This window comes from Marmota flaviventris, chromosome 1 (assembly GCF_047511675.1).
Source record: "Marmota flaviventris isolate mMarFla1 chromosome 1, mMarFla1.hap1, whole genome shotgun sequence".
Lineage (NCBI taxonomy): Eukaryota > Metazoa > Chordata > Mammalia > Rodentia > Sciuridae > Marmota > Marmota flaviventris.
This window is the reverse complement of record NC_092498.1, coordinates 219,967,941-219,987,127: the sequence shown is the minus strand read 5'-3', so window position 1 is coordinate 219,987,127 and position 19,187 is coordinate 219,967,941. Positions and strand designations below refer to the sequence as shown.

Below are 19,187 nucleotides of genomic sequence, written 5' to 3'. Positions count from 1 at the left end.
CAATCCCTGTGTGTGGATGTCCAGGGCCATGGGACAGGACACCGCTCGCTGGGGACCAGCCTGGCTGAGCCACCTCCTCGCACACAGAGCCCTCATGTGACCCAGGGGGGACCTCAGGCCAGGAGCACCAGCCCAGGGTGGAGGCCCCCAGGTGGCCCTTGCTGCCCTGTCTGCAGCTGGGGGACAGTGGCCAGACCCAGAAAGGGGCTCCAACTGGCCCTTCCACAAGGCAGGGGAAGCTCTGGGCACTGCCCTTTCCCGCCCGCCCAGCCCGGCCCGCTCTCGGCCCACTAACAGGCGGCAGAGCTGGGCCTGGTCTCCGGCTTTCCTGGGTCTGAGTGGAGGGTGGGGGTCGAGGTTCCCGCTGAACCCCAGGCCCCAAGCCCTGGAAACGTGTGTGCGATGTCCACTCCCTGGAGCTGCCAGGACGGAGAGCCCTGCCCCTGGTGGCCCAGGGAGAGAGGGTGAGGGGGTGGGGAGGCAGCAGTGGAACTGCTTTGGAAGGTCACCCTTTTTTCCTACACAAAGGTCAGTCACAGACTGTTGCCAAGACAACGGTCAGCTTAAACCTGGCGGCTTAAAGAGAACAGTCAGGGCCCTCGGGAAGATGCTGGGTGGGGGGTGGGGGTGGGGGGGCAGGGACAGGACTGGGGCAGAGCGAGGCAGGTACGTGGCCCCTGGATTGCCTGGGGGGCCTGCAAGGGAGCGTGCAGCCCAGAGGCTGTGAAATGGAAGGCCGCCCGCTCCACGGTGGGACCCAGGCAGGACCCAGGCTGGCGCGGGAACCACAGGTGTCGCAGGGAGACCTCTGGGCCCTCTGGGCCTACCACCGTGGACAAGCAGGGCCTGGGCTCGGCTTCTCCAGCCCCTCCCCGTAGGCTCCAGACTAGAACTCAGACTTGGAGACTGAGGATGGAGAAGACCCCTGGGCCGGAAGGGAGGGACTGGGGCCCCAGGTCAGTAGTGACCACTCATCCTAGCAGAAATCGGGACTCTCGTGGCTGGCTGAGGCTGGACCCAGGCTCTCTGTGGATCTGGGGACCCGAGGCTCTTGCTGTGGGGACTGGCCATCTGTCACCACCTGGGGCAGCATGTCAACGTGAGGAAGGCAGCTGCGGACGGGAGAGAACTCGCAGGCCGGGACCTCAGTGTGCAGTGCGACGGGGGCACTAGCCCAGTCGGGCAGGCAGCTGTGCACGTCCGCCTGCAGAACATTCCGTCACCCAGGCCTGCTCCCACCAGTCCACTTCCTGTCCTGGAGTCACACGGGGTGGCCTGGTGTGTCTGGCTCTCACTGAACATGAGGTCCTCGGGTCCGTCACCCCGCTCCCGCCCACAGCTCCAGGTGGACGTAGGAAGGCGTGTTGATGAGAACCTGTGCTGGACAGGCCTCCTCATCACACTGGCCCCTGGGTGAATGGGGGCTCCCGGGGGCGGGAGGCCCCGGCTGCTGTCCTGGCCCTGCGTGTCTGGGTCCCACCCGGGGGTCAGGAGCCTCTCCGGCAGGCAGGCCCTGCCAGGGCCGGGGCTGTGGTGGGTGAATCCGAACCACGGCTGTTCCCAAGGTGGCTGAGCATCTCCAGGAGCTGGTCTTCAGCCGGGCCCGGAAGGCCAGGGCAGGAGGGCTGTCCCCTCCAAGGCTCCAGGGCCCTGCCCCTGTGCCAGCCCGGGGCTTGTGGCCCCTTGGCCTCGGCCTCTGCCCTGCTCCACAGTTCTTCCTGCTGTGTGCCTGACCTCCCTCCGGAGAGGATGCAGAGCACTGGACTTAGGCCCCCACTCCAGCATGACCTCGTCTGGACACGTCGCCCGGCAGCACCTGTCCCCAAGCAGGCTTGAGCTCTGGCTCAGGGATTCGGGACATGGACAGGTCTTTCGGGGGACCATCAACCCAGGATAAGAAAACCCACACTCCCGAGAAGAGAACCAAGTGTCAGTGTAGTGGGGGGTTCTAGACCCGGACAGGAAGCTCTGGCTGTCCGACCCGGGGAGGGCGCCCCGTGCCTCCTGGGCTGATGGCTTTCCTACGGCTACGTCCGGCACGCGTCACCGGGGAGGTGCCAGTGGCCAGCACTCAGGGAGCTGCGTGTTGGGGAACCTCCCGCTGTGTCGGCAACTCCCTGTGACTTCAGAACACGTCCAGAATGAAGCACTCATCAAGAGATTCTTGGGTGTTAACAGAATCACGAAATCCACAGAGGGATTTCAGCCGTGTGTTTAGAGACATGGTCTCACTGAGCTGCTTAGGGTCTCACAAACTTGTGGAGGCTGTTTTTTTTTTTTTTTTTTTAAATCTTTTTTTAGTTGTTGAAGGACCTTTTTATTTATTTGTTGATTTGAGATGCTGAGAATTGAACCCGGTGTGTCACACACACTAGGCAAGCGCTCCACCACTGAGCCACACCCCAGCCCCTGGAGGCTGGTTTTGAACTCAGGATCCTCCCGCCTCACCCTCCCGGGTGGCTGGGACCCAGGCGTGTGCCACCGCACCAGCTGCCCAGGCCTTTGTAACAGGCCCCAGGGGCAGCTCAGAGACTGGACCACTGGAGTTTGCGGCCAGTGAAGCGTGTGTGATTCTTGGGATGCACAATTAATATTCTCAAAAGCGACCCTCACGCATTGAGGACAAGCAGCTGCCCAGGGCAGGACGGGTGCGGGGCCTGCAGACACTCCCACCTCAACGTGGGGTGTCCAGGACCCCGAGGGAGCTCCATGCCCACTCCTGCCCACTGCCCTCTCTGCTGTGAGGCTGACATCTCTGAGTGCTTTTGCAGTCAGTGCCAGGCTGGAGCCCAGGGCCTCTCCCAGGCCAGGCAGGTCCAGCCCTGGGCCTCAGCAGCCCTGATGGATGCGGGCCCCCACTGCCTGAGTGGACCTTCTGTACCAACTGCGTGTCGCGCCAAGGCCCCTGTGGTGTGCTGGAGTGTGGGGCGCCGGAGGTGCGTGGTCCCCCACAGCCACGTGGCTGTGTGGGTGGCCCAGCTGGCGAGTCCCCCCCAGGTTCGCAGACAGGCCTGCACCAGAACCCCCACTGTGGGGGTCTGGCAGAGCGCTCCATGGGCAGGCGTCCAGCAGCCCCCGTCACAGTCCTGAGGGTCCACTTCTGGTGACAGGGCACACGCCCCTGGACAAGTCCAGGGGAACAGCTGGCCACACAGCCTCAACACTCCTGGGGCACAGCCCAGACACTGCCTTTCTCCCCAGGAAGTGACATGGGTGCGTCCAGGTGAGGCCTGCGCAGATCCGATCATGGCAGACACGCACTGGACACTACCGGAGTGTCTCTCAGTCCATCAGGGGTGAGGCAACCCGAAGGAGCTGGATGTGGCCTCGGGCACCAGTGGGACGTCCATATGAACGTTGCTGGGAGCTCAGAGCGGCCCTGCAGGGCAGCCATGGTAGGCGCAGCTAAGGGGTGCCATGGACGCTCCGCAGAGGCCTATGCTGTGTCCAGCACCTGGATTTGAGGCTGTGCCCAGCTATGGCCAAGGCAGCCCCAGGGAAATTCAGCGATGGCCTGTGTCTGCATGTCCTGCGGATCCTGGTTGGGACGGGTGAGTTTTCTAAATGAAACCAGCACAGGGGCTGGGGCTGGGGCCGGGGCTCAGGGGCAGACACTTGCCTGGCTCATGCGAGGCCCTGGGTTCGATCCTCAGCACGGCATATAAGTAAGAAGATCCGAGGCCGTTCCCAGGACCCAGACGTGGGAAGAGCTCACTACGGGCTGGGCAGGGCCAGTGCGGCTCTCCCAAGTCAGATGACGCGGCGCAGCAGCGGGGCCTCTCCCGTGGCAAGGCGTGGGCGCACAATGCGGCTGTCGGCCCGCGTTTTCTGCTGTTCCTGCCTCTGCCGCCCACCGCCCCGGGCAGCTGCAGAGGCTGGGGGTGAGGCTCTCGAGGGCAGCCTGCCTTTGTGGGCAACAGCAGGGGACGCTTTCTTTGCACCCTCTGAACAAGGCCAGGGTGACAGCGCGTATCTGAGGGCTGTCACATCAGACCCGCCCGCATCCAGAGGCCGAGGAAGCTGGGCAGGAGGGCCCTGTGCCTGGTCCTGGGTCCCCCGAAGCTCCCACTGCAGGCCGCGGCACAGCCGTTCTCCTGCCCAGGAGACAGGTCAGCTGGCTGCGTCCTGAGCTGTGACCTGGCGTTCATTTCCCCCAAGCAAACGGAGCATGGTGTGCCCAGTGCCCGGGGGGCTGTGTGGTGCTGGCAGCCCCAGGTGGGGGCAGATCACTGCTCGACAGCACGAGGCTCTGCTTGGACCCAGGTGCAGCACGACGCGGCCGGACGGTGAGTACGGGAAGGCTGTGTCCAGCCCCCCGAGTGGTGCTGAGAGGAGCTGGCAGGACCTCCAGCCTCCTGCCCAGCAGCGGCGACTTCCGAGGATGCTGTCGGAGGTGCTTGTGGCCTTCCCAGTGGGCCTGTGGGGGTGACAGCGCCCTGGACCTCAGGCCACAGGAGGCATCTCCTCCCCAGGTGACCGCTGGCCGCATCCACCTGGCGTTGGCCTGGCCTCCCTGCTAATACCTGCTGGTGGCCGGAGCGGAGGCCTGGGAGTGAAGCCCGAGGCCTGGGGTCAGCCCTCCTGCCCTGCTGCGAGCGCATAGTCAGGCCACACTGCAGGGACGGACGAGGCGCCACCGGGGCACAGGCCGCGCCCAGCACTGATCAATGATTCGTACCGATCTGCTAAGTGCCCTGATGCGTCTGAGAGTCTGAGGTGGGCGTTAGGTGCCCTCTGCTCTGCACCACCAGAGGCTGAGGCTGCTGCCCTCCTTCGGGGTGACCCTCGCTCGCTCCTTCCAGCGGGGGCCAGGGCAGGGTGCTGGATGCAAGCTGCACACAGGGTCGACTCTGGGCCTCGAGGCGGCAGGCAGGCGGGGGCTTCTTCCCACCACAGGGGTCCCCGTTGGCCGCCTCTGCTGGCTGTACATCGGGGGTAGGTGGCACAGCACACACCTGTTCCTGTTGGCTGCGAGGCCACCACGGTTTCCCTGACGCCACGTGGAGACGAGGCAGGCCGGGGGAGGTGGCTGTGGCCCTGACGGGCTGCACATCCCCAGGCCCCCGTCCTGGTGGGGCTCCCAGCTCCTCCCTCCAGTGTCTCCTCCAAAGTAGACTCCCAGGTGTCCTGGGGACCGAGGTGACAGTCACACTCATGAGACTCACCATTTTAAAGTGAGCATTTCAGTGGCACTTGAGACACTCAGAGACATGCAGCCACCACCTCGTCTAGGTCCAGAACACGGGTCATCCCGTAGGGAAGTCTCATCCCAAGAGCCGTCCCTGTCTTTCCCAGCCCTGCACCCACAGGTCCATGTCCGTCTCTGGTCTCTCCTGTCCTGGACTCTCCTGTCACTGGGTCACACGCTGTGGCCTTGGGAGTCTTGCTCTCACTGAGCACCAGGTCCCCAGGTCCATTCCCACTGCAGCGGTGGCCTCCATGTTGCCTGGCTGCGGGCGCCCTGGGTGGGTGGGTGAGCACATCCCGTGCAGATGAAGACCTGTGCTTCCTTTGGCCTCTGCTGATGGGTGGGAGCGCCCGGCCGTGTGCTGATTCCTGTCTCCCCGCGCCCAGCTCTAGGGACTGAACCCAGCCCTTTTGATTGTGTTTTGGGACAGAGCCGCGTGGGGTGGCCCAGGATGGCCTGGGACGGGCGGCCCTCTAGCCTCCGCCCTCGGAGGGGCTGGGCTCACAGGCCTGGCCTCGTCCCTCCTGAGGAGCTGTCCCCACTGTCCCCCATTTTCTCCATTTCTCTGTGATCTGCTCCTTGCTTCTCTGCAGAACTGGGGTCCTGGAGGAATCTCTGGTGGGTTGGGCCAAAGTTGCCCCCACCTCTGTCCCCTGTTGCTGCGATCGTGTCCCGAGACGCCTCCACCAGGGAGCTGCGCCTGCAGGAGCCTGCAGCCGCCTGCTCTGTGTGGCATCCTGGTGGCTCCGTCTGCCTCCGGGAGGAGCCTCGCTGTCCTCTGCCTGCAGAACACTCTCTGTCTCCTCCCTGCAAAGTCCCCTCTGGCCCCTGTTGGGTGGGGAGGGTGGTCACCTCTGTTCCATCTATACCTCAGCCCTCCCAGGGCTCCCAGTGCCACCTTATCCCCGACGCCTGATTTCTACCTCTGGCATAGTTCTGCAGTCAGAGGAGAGAAACTGCAAACCCCAGAGCCCCAGGGCCACCGGGCCTGCAGCAGCCCCTCGCCTCCAGCCTCAGTTTCCTCCCTGGTGACAGCAGGATGTTGGTAGAGCTTGCTAACTAGGGAGTCTGTGGGGAGAAGTTGACCCGGGGTCCACCATGCGGCCTGCGCAATGGTTTCATTAATGAGGTTCTTGGCATAAAGTTAGTTAGAAGAGATCGAAATAAAACACACAGACTCAGTTACCTTATTTCTATTGCCAGGTCCGAGACGGCTCCCCTCTCTGGCTCTGACCTCTAACCGCCCAGCAGGGCAGCAAGGATTACTCAGGGCTAGCAGGAGAGAGAGAGAGTGAACACGCCAGGGAGTAGCCTTTTATTGGGGAACAAGAAATTCAGGGGGGGCTGGGGATGTGGCTCAAGCGGTAGCGCGCTTGCCTGGCATGCGTGCGGCCCGGGTTCGATCCTCAGCACCACGTACAAACAAAGATGTTGTGTCCACCGATAATTAAAAAAAAAATAAATATTTAAAAAAAAAAAAAAAAAAAAAGAAATTCAGGGGATAATTCCATCCAATGAAGGTTGAGGGGGGACTGCACTCCAAGGTCAGGGTCAGTGATTGGGCCCCCAGGGTCAGTGGTCAGTTACACCCCCACACGGACGGGTTCTCTCATCAGGAAAGGGCCAGGAAAATTCCGACACAGCCAGAAGCCTCAGACCCTTAACGGGAGCCGCCCAGTCACGTGTCAGCATGGCTTCCCACACCGGGGCCTCGAAGGCCCTGCAGAGCATCGCCGTTCCTGCCCGTGGTCTGCAACGGCGGACTGGCACACCAGCCAGGGCCAGGGTCCCCTGCCTGCTCCTGTGCAGCCCTGGATTGAGGAAGAGCTTTTAGGTTAAGTGACCGGGGGTGTGGCACCAGGGTGGAGCACTAGTGTGTGCCAGGGCATGAAGAAGGAGGAGGGGGAGGAGGAGGAAGGGCGGGAGACCCACTTGTGACAGGGAGATCACATGATATGAAATGCAAGTTCCTGGGTCCTTCAATGAAGATTTTATGGGACTGCAGCCATGCCCACGGGCTCATGTGGTGACAGAGGCCATCTGGAGTGGCTGAAATATGGATTATCTGGCCCTTTGCAGAGACGGTGTCAGCAGCCACTGCTGCCTGGAGGCCACAGATGCCCACTGACTCTGAACTCCAGGCAGGAGGCTCCTGGTTCCCTCTTCCCTCCCCGTCCCAAGTGGCTGCCTTGACTCGTGTCGGAGCAGCACCCCCCTCACCCCGTAAGCCTCCGACTCACGGCTTGCAGGGCATTCATGGATCTGCGCAGCCACTCATTCCAGAATGTTCTGCCTGCTGTGAGCACGGCACCCGTCTGCACCCACAGATGCTCACCCTGCCTGTGGGGGCCGGTCGGGCCCGGGCTCCCTGTCTGGGGGTGAGGCGGGTCCGAGGGCCACCCGCTTGGTGCAGACACCATTTCTGTGTGTTCTTTTTTTATTCCAAACATCTCCCATCCGTAGGTTGACTGCTCAGCTGGGGACCCGGTGGCCCGGCCGCTGTGGCCGAGTCCTGCAGCATGGGGCTCTGGAGTGGTTTCTCAGGAGAGGCAGTTTCCGCAGGGACAAGCGCCCATGGCGTGTGGTATCAGCTGATGTGAAATTCAGTGTCCTGCTCGCGCGGCGCTCCCCTCGGCCCTGCTGGTGGCCTGTCCGCGCCTGGGGTGCAGGCCTCTCTGTGCTGGTTTGGGGCTTGTCCTGGCAAGTCGCCCTGGGTGAGCGAGTGGGGCCACCCGTGTCTGCGGCACCATGCTGGGCTGCTGGGGATGTCCTCTGTGCACTGACCACAAGGGGCTGGTGGCACCTGACGTCCCTGCCGTGGGGAGCCGACCGCCCGGTGTCAGGGCCCCTCGAGGAGCTGCAGACTCGTGAGCCTTGGGATTCATACAGTGTGACATTGGCAATGCCTGTGCGCTGGCCCAGAGGGGAAAATGGGGCTCCCCCCCACCAGGAGCTCCGCAGGTTCTCAGATAGCTCCGGAGAAACCTGCTTCCCAAAACCAATGCTGAGCAGAACCCATCATTTGCTTGGAGGTGAAAATGTAAATAGTTTCAAAATAGATGTGGGGTCAGCCTCGGGACAGACACACACGGCAGCGGCTGCAGGCTGGGGTGCAACACTGTTGCCATGGTTACAGAGGGTCCTGGACTCAGGCCTGCCGGTCACTGCAGGGGAAGGGAAGGGAAGCCCAGAGCAGGGCTTTCAGAGGCCTCCCCTGCCGGGTCACCTCTCTGGGCTGGCAGGCCGGGACCTTGCCTGGGTAAGGCTTCCCTTGGAGAGGCTCCTCCCTTTGTGTTTGGTACCAGGGGACTGGACCCAGGGCCCTTAACTGCTGAGCCACGTCCCCAGACTTTTTTAAATTTCTATTTCAGAGACAGGGCCTCACTAAGTTGCTGAGGTGGGCTTCCATCTGTGATCCTCCTACCCCGGCCTCCCAAGTGGCTGGGAGGACAGGCGTGGTGGCCGCACCCAGCACCTTTTCTTTTTGTTGTCAAGTGACTGATTGTTAAAAAGGGTTTCAGGTCACAGGAGAGCTGCTGCCATGGTCCGTCCGAGTGCTCGCTGCACCCTGTGCCTGTCACACTAGTGACCCCCACAGATGCACTGTGTGGTTGATGACTAGAGCCACTCCTAACTCAGGCTCCTCTGCTTCCCCTGAGCCTTTACGTGCCCTGGACCCATCAGGACCCCGAGTGATGGTGGTCATCACACCCCCCAGGGCTCCCCGGACGGTGTGAGAGGCCTGGACGGGCTCCCAGGACGGAGGCCACTCTCCCTTCCCTAGGCGTGGAGGGTCCATAAGGCTTCTAATTGTGACAATGGTTCGCTGCCGGGCCTGGGCCTGGGGCACTCCTCGCGCCTCTGTGGGCTGAGGGGCTGGGGTCCCGCGTGCTCCGATGTGATAATCAACTTGGAGACATAAAGCATGTATCTAGAAATCACATAAAACAAAATGTGCATCTCAACCAGTCCTGGGCACTCAAGGCCACCCTGGTATCAGCCCTGCAGAATCCCACCTGAACCTGCTTCTCACTTGCTTCCGTGGCCTCCTCCTGGCCTCTGCCGCACGTCCTTTCTGGAAAGACTCAGTCCTCCGGACCCAGTCACCAGGCCCCTCCTGGCAAGGGCTGCGGATGCCCCACAGAGGACCTGACCCTCTGCCACTCTCCCTCAGAGCGGCTGGGGCTTGACCCAAGGCTTCCAGGGACACTTGCAGCCCAGGGACGGGTCAGTACCTTAGACCAGCAGCCTTGCTCGCTGCATGAGGCCTCAGGATAGAGGGGACAGCTCAGCCGCTGCTCTGACCCCACCTGTGCTGCTGGGGAGCCTGGGGGCCTTGAGGGGCCGCAGTCCCCGTGACGGCTCCCTCTAGGAGCGGGGCTGCCTGCGTGCCTCGCTGCAGGTCCCCAGCTGGGTCGCGGGGCTGGTTTCCTGCAGCTGCAGTGAAAAAATTACCACCAGCTCGTGGCTTGAGCGCCACAGATTTATCATCCTTATTTTTTTTTAAACTCTTTTTTTTTTTTTTTGAGAGAGAGAGAACAGAGAGAGATTTTTTTAATATTTATTTTTCAGTTTTCGGTGGACACAACATCTTTATTTCGTGTGGTGCTGAGGATCTAACCCAGCGCCCCGCGTACGCCAGGCGAGCGCAGTACCGCTTGAGCCACCTCCCCAGCCCTGCCATCCTTATGATTTAGTTCTGGAGTCCAGAGTCCTAAAGTCCAGGTGCGGCAGGGTCAGGGGGGTCCGCGGCCCCTTCCTCCAGCTCAGGGCCCGCAGCGCAGCGTCTTCCCGGCTCTCTGACTCTGGCCCTCCCATCTCCTCTCAGGAGGACCCGGTGGTGACCCTGGGCCCCCATGACCAAAGTGACCCACGCAGGGTCCTTTACTGATCCCACCAGCAGAGTCCCTCCTGCCACAGCAGGTACCATGTCCACAGGCCCAGGGTTAGGACAGGGCCATCTCTGGGGACCACCTGTCACAGGGTGCCTGCTAAGTGTGATGGGGAACATGTTCTTCTCCCTTTCTCTTTCGTGGTGCCTGTCTCGCTGGGGTAGGGGACAGGAACACATGGCCCAGGACAGACCATGTAACCAGGCGTTTACAGGCCGCATGGCCAGGGGGCCTGGTGGATGCTGGCTCTGGGCACAAAGCAAACACAGGGCTGCAATTGGTTCCTCACCCTCCTTCAGGGACGCCCCCAGCCTGGACAGGGCCCTGGGCCCCTCAAAGAGGAGATCCTGTTTCCTGTGGGTGCTGTTGGACAGGCCCACAGTGAGGGTAGACGGGCATAGGAAGCCACTCCTGGGCCTCCGTCCACACCACCACCTGCGCTAGAAACCCGTTTATAAGGAAGCAGTTTCCACTGCGCAGAGGAGAACTGAGGAGAGGCCGGGCCTCCTCAGGAGAAGGAGGCCCTGGGCTGCTGGGCTCCGGGTGGCCATCAGGGCTGAGCGGGGGCTTGGATCCTTATCAGTCTGCACAGAAACAGGTGGGGACACCAGGAGGAAGGAGTAGAACCCCACAGCAGCCTGGAATCCTGTAGTGGAAGACAGTCCTGTGCACAAACCCGCAGGTCAGGGAGCAGCGAGCAGCAGACGCGGCCAGGCCAAGGGCGGGAGGTCCGAGAGGGATGCTGAGGAGTACCCTGAGAAGCCACGTGGCCACGTGGAGCTGGGTGGCCGTGGGAGCTGGGCTGGAGAAGGGAGGAGCCCAGGCGCTGTGGCAGCTGCACCGGTCCCAGCGTGTGTGCAGATGTGACCTCAGAGCCTGTGTTTCTAGGTGGGGGCAGCACTTCCAGATGGCCCCTGAGGGTGGACCTTTCCTCGAGGACCTTTTCTTTTTTTGGTGGTGGTACTGGAGACTGGGCCAGGGGGCTTCATCACTGAGCTGCACCCCTAGTCCTTTTTTATTTTGAGACAGGGTCTCACTGAATTGCCAGGCTGGCCTTGAACTTGTGACTCTCCTGCCTCAGCCTCCCAAGTCACTGGGATGACAGGCGTGCCCCCGCCACCCGCGTTGGCTGAGACCACTTTTAGAGATTCTGCATGTGCTGTAGTTTTGCAGGCTGGGCGGAAGCGGAGGCCTTACCCATGCTGGGCATGCTCTACCACACTCGTCCCCAAACACACTTTGAACAGAAGGGAAGAGGTGAAATGTGGCACGGTTGGGCTGGGGATGTGGCTCAAGCAGTAGCGCGCTCGCCTGGCAGGCGTGTGGCCCGGGTTCGATCCTCAGCACCACATACGAACAAAGATGTTGTGTCCGCCGAAAACTAAAAACTAAAAAAAAAAAAAAAGAAATGTGGCATGGTCACCCAAACAAGGCCCCCACCCAGCCGCTCATTTTCGTTATTTACGGTTCCCGCAGTCCCCCCTGTTCTGTGCACGGTGCTACTGAAAGCAAGCATCAGTTTAGGATTTTCATACAACAGAGGAAGAGAACAGCGCGTCCACTGCGACGCTGGAGCCCTGCGTATCAGCAGAAGCCCAGCCACCCAGGAGGGACTTGCGCTGAAGAGCACGCTGCTTGCGGCTGGGGCAGGCGCTGTGGCCAGGGCCAGCTCCAGGATGGGGCAGCTCCCAGATGGGGCCAGCTCAGGGACAGGGCAGCTCAGGGACAGGCCAGCTTAGGGACAGGGCAGCTCCCGAGGGGCAGCTGTGCGCCGAGATGCCTGCTGCCCGCGGCTTCCCGTGCCCGAGCCCAGCCTGCTTCTCTGGCGCTTGGGCTTTGACGCGGAAGCACCTTCTCCATCTGTTCAGACTCACAGCATAAAATTCTGGATAGCCGGAGAAGGCGCCTCCTTAGGTGATGTCCGTGGCTCCTGCAGGACAGCCCCGCGGACTCACTGGGCCTGAGGAGCAGGCTGGGGAGCAGGACCCTGCGGTCCCAGGCATGGCCGTGCCCTCCTGGTGGCTGCAGGTCTCACCCTCAGCAGGTCTGCAGGGAGCTGACCGGGCAGCCCAGAGGACAGGACAGGTGCCGCCGGGTCCTAGGAGCTGTGAGGCCCAGGTTTGAAACTGCCCCAAGTCGGAGGGCGTGGAGGCTGAGACAGCAGGAGGCAGAGCCCGGAAGGGAGCTGCACAGGGGTGAGTCCTGTATCTGAGTCTCTATTCAGTCGTGTGCGGAAGGTGGCCAAAGGGGACATCTGTGGTGGGGACTTGACCACATTTTTAGAAAGTCTGATATCCAGACCTGATCTCCTTCAGCAGTAAGATGAACTGTGTCGTCAGGCCAAGGAAAGACAGTGGAAGAGGGAGTGCGGGAGTACGAATGCAAGGTGGACCGGCCGTCTCAGAGCCTGTGTGCTGGACGGCCACCAGCAGCCACCATCCTGGAGGAGGCCAGACCCAGGAGCCAGGGAGGATCTGTCACTGGGGTTTGGGTAGGGCCCCATGGCCAGGCAAAGCACAGGCCATTCCAGGGTGTCTGACCCACAGGAGGAGGCCTGAGGCCGGTGTGGCCTGGAGGTGTTGGGGGCTGTGGGGGTGGGGATAAAGGGCACGGGGATCACCATCCCTTCCTCTCCACTGGGCTTGGCCCACTGAGGCCCGGCTTCCTCACCGAAGTCCTCATTTGCGCTCTTTGTCTTGCGTTGGAAATGGAGTGGGCTTAGGGTGACCCTGAGAATTTTGGGTTCTGCAGTGATCCTTGGGCCGTTGGGGGAGACGCAGGAGTGGGCAGCCCTTCTGGCAGGGAGTTCCAGACCAACCAGAAAGTTATTCCTGAAACAATGAGAGAGGACCTTGAAGAAAACCAACAGTGTCTGGGGAAGAAGAGGATCAGGGAAACAGAGAGAGGAAGAAAACAAATCCAGGCCCAGAGCTGTTTTGAAATGCAGATGCACCGAGAAGCAGCCCTGAAATGCCTGATAGTTAAAATGAAAGGCTTTTAAAAAATCAAAGGCAAACAGGCTGGAAACTCAACGGGGCCTAATCCTTGACTCTTTGTTGCAGAGAGACAGTGGAGCACCGCTGCCCAGGGGCCTGGGGACAGAGACTGGCTCTCCAGGACTGAGGCCATGGTGGGGACACTCAAAGGGGGACACACCAGCCGGGTCACTTTCTGAGCCAGAGCCTCATCCCAAACCCCGTGCCCTCTGCTCTCCCAGTGAGCTGGCAGCGGTGAGGACTCCTGGCTGACGGCCATGTGGTTTGACTGTGTTCGTACAGAACTGCTCAGTGTTTTCTGTATTTAATAAACAAGGATCAGAGATGCACACAACAGGGACCATTAGAAAGCTGGGTATTTGTCTTCTGATTCCGTCGTCCACATGGATAATTACTTCATTTATTTTTGCGCTGCTGGGGATGGAACCCAAGGCCTGCCAGTACGAGGAGGCCAGTGCTCTGCCACTGGGCTGCACCCACGGCCTCGTGTGATCATTTTTTAGTGGTTTCAGACCACAGGCCTTGGGGATCTGACATGGCCTCCTGGGCTCGTCCAGGCAGAGTCTGCCCATTGCTTTTCACGTTCCCCAGATCCCTGCTGCGGATCCCCGAGTCTGCAGGGTCAGTGCTGATGGGCCTGGACACAGTTTTGTTTCTGTTTTCTCCTTTGAGATGGGATCTTGCTGTCGGTCAGGTTGGTCTCAAGCTCTTGCTGAGGCCATCCTCCTGCCTCAGCCTCCGGCTGGCTGGGACGGCAGGCTGTCGGCACCACTGTGCCCATCCCGCAGTACAGCCCTGCGGACAGCTGTGCTGACTGGGTGGACTCCTGTCACGTCACAGCCATGGTGCTCACGCCCTCCCAGGATGCCCTGGGGGTGCGCAGCCCCCTGACCCGCCACCCCGCATCTGTTCCTGCTCTGGAGCCTCCTCCCCTCTGCTGCAGTCACCTGGCCATGCAGCCGCCTGTGGACCAGTTTGCTCTTTCCCTCCTGCCCCTGGTGGCCTCTGACCTCTCACAGGGCAGGAACAGGCAGGATCCAGTGGAGGGTGGAGGGGTTCAGGGCCAAGTGACAGAGGCAGGTCACACTGTCCCTGCTCCTCCGGTCCTCCCCGACACGGGCAGAAATGACCTTGAAGGGGGCCTGCAAGCACCTGCAAGGACACAGCAGGGCTTTCAGGTGGCCCCCTGGACTGGAGGGTGGTCCCAGAAAACAGGGCTGCATCCTTGGGAGGATTTGGGCTGGGCAACTTGGCAGGGGAAGGAGGTCCACTGGCTGCTATTTGCCTGCTAGGGCCACCATCCCAAGGCAGCACACTGGGGGTCCATGCCACAGAGATGTACTGCCCCACAGCCCTGGGGGCCAACACCCCGAGTCCAGGAGTCCCAGGCTGCCTCGCCCGAGGCCTCTCCTTGGCGTGCAGAGTGCATCTTCTCCCTAGGTCCGCACGTGGCCACCCTCTGGTCTGTGTCCTGATCGTCCTCCAGATGGGAGCCCACCCATGACCTTGTTGTACCTGAATCGCCACCGGCCACCGTCTCCAAGCACAGCCACACGCTCAGGCATCAGGGCTGGGACTCAGCGTGGGAGCTTCAGGGGACCCTGATTCACCCCATAATAGTGGCCGCAGCCAGGTGCCACAAACGGGGTGGCTGAAGCAACAGAAGGTCATTCTTTCACAGTTCTGAAGCCACATCCCCAGCCCTTTCATTTGATTTCGAGACCAGGCCTCACTAAGTCGCGGAGGCTGCCTTTGAACTTGTGACCCGCGGCCTCGGCCTCGGGAGCAGCCCCTGGCTCCTTTCTCACAGCACCAGCCACATGGGCCCAGGCCGTCAGGGGAAGGCGGGTGCTGTCCCCCGGGCCGGCCGCGCGCTCTAGGTGCTGTGTCAGGATCTGGTCGTTTCAGTTGTGAGCTGGGTGCTCCTGGAGCCTCTGGTGAACGCCCGGGGCCTTCCCTAGTCACATCAGTGTCTTCTTGGGGACAGGCGTGTGGTGCACACCCACGGTGCTGCCTGGGGTTTGCCTGGTGTCACAGGCTTTGGTGGCTGGGCTGTGGGGTCGGCAAGCTCCCTGCCCCTGTCCATGCTCCTTCGGCTGAGTGGTACAGCTCAGGTCCTGCTGTCCCTGCAGAGCAGGTGATGTGGAGGTCGCAAGGCCACCGAGCTCTCTGCCTGTCCCCAGGGTGCCTTGGTCTTAACCTCCACAGGTCGCCACTCCTCAGCGCTGGCTGGCTCTTCCCTGGGCAGAAGAGGCTGCTGTCTCTGCCAGCCCTTTTAACCCCAGGTCCTGGGGCACCCCTCGCCACCCCCAGGATTGATCAAGGTGTTCTCCTGAACAGGCCCAGTGCACCTCTAAGGCGAGTCCTGACGCAGCTGGTAAAGTCAACACATCCCCAGGACTGCTCCGCGGGAGTCCTGGGGAGGATGCGTCTGGGCCCCTGGCTGCCTCACAGTGCGGTTCTGTGGGTGACAGCAGTGACGCAGATCAGGGGTCACCTCTTACTCACAACATGTCCCCCTTCATGTCACTTAGCACCTCAGAATGCCACCTTATTTGGCAACAAAGTCTTTGCAGACAGGTAGATGAGGTGGCCTAAGTGAGGGGTGGGCCTAACCCAGTGACCGTGTCCTTCTAAAAGGCCTCCAGAAGGCAGCCCCCAGCAGCTCCACCCCAGACGTCAGGCTCTAAGGCTGCAGGAGAGCGTGTGTGCCTCAAGCCCCCAGGTTGAGACCCAGGAAAGGCCTCTGCCCACCACACCTGCTAGGAGCAAGTGGCCACTTGCTGGCTCTGGAACCCAGGCAATGGGGCCGCCACCCGCAGAAGCAGAATTGGGTCCCTTGCAGGAGGGCTGGGGGGGAGCCGTGGGTGGCCATGGACTTTGCTCACACCTTGCTGGCCAGAGCAAGTGCTCAGCCATGCTAAGCACAGTGGGACAGGGACTGCCCCCACGTGCCCGAGAAGAGACGACACAGAGGGGAATGGCCCAAGGGTCACCAACCATAGGTGTGAGCCAGGTGGGGGTTCAGAGGGATACCACAGCACCCAGAGCTGCACTCTCAGGGAAGGTCCCCTGAGTTGTGACTTGTGCTGGGCCACCAGAGGGGTGAGGTGTCCTAGAGAGAGAATGTGAAGGACAGAAGCTCTTCTTGGCAGGTCCAATCTGATTGGGTCAGGCCCACCCAAATTAGTCTCCCTAATTAAAGGTCAACTGAAAGGAACCAAAGTCACATCTGGAAAGTTCCTTTGCAACCAGGGCAGGGATGTTCACAGGGTCACCCCATATTGCAGGGCAGAGGGAACACAAGGCTGTGGGCACTGTGGACCTCGGTAGAGTTCTGCCTGCCACAGCCTCCAGAGGCACTGAGGAGGAAGGAGACGGCAGCAGGGGCGGCTGGTGCTTGCTGACAGCGCAGCCTTGCAGGCCTTGGCCGAGCAACTCAGGAACAGGGGCCTTCCTCCCCAGGCCTGTCCCTGCCTCCTGCGTCAGGGCACCAGACTTCCCCATTTCACAGGACCATCGACGCACCCAGGAATGGCAGCCTGGCTCTGGCTCTCCGGCAGGATCCTCAGAGCAGCCAGGCAGGGAGGCACCAGTGCCCAGTGGCCTACTGACTCCTGTGCACAGGGCCCTGGTGGGGAGGGCTACTATCCGCCATGGCCACAGCACCAGCCTGCCCACTGTCCCTGACATCAAGAGTGGCTCTGGGAGCAGATTCAGCGACTGCCACAGCTTGATGTCCTGGGCTGTCATCCCCAACTGATGGGTAACAAGAGATTCAGGCGAGAAGTCCAAGGAGTGGGCAGTCACTGGCTGGGACCACTGGAGGCCCGAGATGTGACATACTTGCAGGGCAAGGTACAGACGGGTCTGGCTGTGACACGGTTGCTACTGTCCTCTGATATTCCTTCTCCTCTTCTCCGGAGCAAGACAGTCCTATTCACATGTGGCCCTACAGATAGACAACCCTCTCAACCACCTGTCTCCAGGAAAAGCTGTGTGGATGTTTGACCCCCAGGTGTGGGGCAGGAGGGACCTTCCCAGATTTCTTTGAAGCCCCAGGCAGTAGGCAGAATGAGTCCAATCCCTGGAGACTGCATACATCCCATTACATGGCAAAAGGGCCTCTGCAGAGGCAGTTAAGGTCAGGGACCTTAAGATGGGAAGGTTGTCCCGGTGTACCCAAACCATGGGAGACTACTCAGTAATGAAAAGGAACCAACAGGCTAGGACTGCGAGGGATGTTATCTCAATCTGCTTGTGTTACTGAAACAAAACACCTAAGACTGGGTAATTTACAGAAGAAAAAATTATTTTCTCACAGTTCTGGAGGCTGGGAAGTCCAAACAATGGGATAATTATATGCCAACATTTCAGGGGTTAACACTGCATTAAACAAGTTAATACTCATGTTGAGCCAGCATGAAGCACTTAAATGTCAGTATTTTATGAGATGTCTTCTCCACCAGGCTGTGAACTCCCCAAGTACTGTCTTCCTCACTACTGCATGTCTAGCCCCCGTCACCAGGCACCACCGTTCGGAATGCTGTTTAAAGACTTGCGGCTGCACTGAAGGGTCTTGTAAAGCATCACCGGTGACGGGCAGCACTGCTGAGAATACACTTTCATGGGCTCCGTCCTGCCTGCCAGTCAGACACAGCCTAAATTAAAACTCTACTCTTCCCTGGAAACAGCCAAGACACACTGCTCCCGTTGCTTCCGTTGTCCTGCAAAGAGCTCTACAGCACATTCAGGTAGCTGATCCTCTGTTGTTGGAAATCTTTTCCGGGATGTAAGCAATGCTGCAGGAAGTGTCCCTGCAGGAACATCTCGGGGTGCAACTGACCGTGTGCTCAAGGTAAACCCCTGGAGTGGGGACTTCAGGGTCCCAGGGTCTGCATTTAGTGAAGGCATTTGACAGATGTCCAGGTGCAGAGACTCCCATGCCCAGCTGCCCGCACTCCACAGCCCGTCTCACTGCACAAGGCCACTCCTCTCATCTTTGTTAACCTGATGAGGGGTGAAAAATGTATTAAGTGTGTACTGAACCATGAACGAAATCAAAGATTAAAACCTACGTGCAAACCCACTCCTAGCAAGATGGTCTGAGCCAGAAGTGCAAGTGTATTTTCAAAAACGATTGAGGTGGAACATCAAAATGACCTCTGAGCTGAGACTCGACCCCTGCTCTGATTCACCCAAGCCCCTAATTAGGCCGGAAAGGGTTGGCTGTCCCGCCACCTTGTTAACACTGATCTACATCGCCAGCTTTCACGGCCTGTGTGTCCCCACTTGAGCCTTACAGTTAGATGTCCAATTACAGGTCCTCCTTTGTCGCCAGCCCTGTGAGAAACTCAGAAAACGGGAGGGAGGATGGCCATTTGGTGTCACTTTGCATTTCTGGAACCCAGAGAGACCCAAACCGAAATAGTGCCAGGGACCTGGCCAGCAAGAAGCTGCGGTGAACTAGCTCTCACCACTTCAGTGTGTGCCAAGTACCGGGTGATGGTTACTCACCCTCACCAGCACACGGGGGCTGTGAGTTGCCTGGGGCCCCAGCTGGGTCAGACCGCCTGGAAAGGAGATCCAGGGAGACCTGCAGCAACGCCTTGACCTCTCCATCCCTCGTCTCTCTTTAGACCCTAGTGACCTGGGCACAACCTGGGAGCCAGGCACACCTGGAGCACTGGGCCACACTAGCAGACCAAAGGCCGGGGGCAGGACCTGGCCAGGGCTCCCCAGAGGGTCAGCGCCTGGACCCTGGTCCCTGTGGCACAGGCCCAGGTGGAGCGCCTGGGCCTGCAGGACCCTCTGCGTGGCCAGATGGCCCTGTCGCCAGCAGTGGACGTCACTCAACTTCCCCCACGGCTGGCTGGGGGCCCAGTCGTGGGCACAGGCGGGTGTGCTGGCTTTGGGGTGTGGACCGGATTGGCTGGGCAGCACTCCGAACTGGAAGGTTCTGTCGGGATCATCGCGAGCGCGGCGGTGACCCGTCCGTCTTCTCGCAGGGCCCTGGGGTCGGCGACCGCGGCCTGACCGAACACAAAGGCACGCGACGCGGGAAGGCGGGCGCCGGGCGCAGCGACCCGAGGGGCGCCCGAAGACGACCTA

At 60.7% G+C, this 19,187-nt stretch overlaps 1 long non-coding RNA gene across 1 annotated transcript; it reads right to left on the bottom strand.

Annotated features, from left to right (window-relative positions):
- Positions 1 to 17,367: 17,367 nt before the first annotated feature.
- LOC139705269 (uncharacterized) lies at positions 17,368 to 19,173 on the bottom strand. The gene is made up of 2 exons (XR_011707180.1): positions 18,594 to 19,173; positions 17,368 to 18,086 (listed from the first exon to the last, which is right to left on the bottom strand). It is a non-coding gene; the product is annotated as an uncharacterized lncRNA (long non-coding RNA).
- Positions 19,174 to 19,187: the final 14 nt, after the last annotated feature.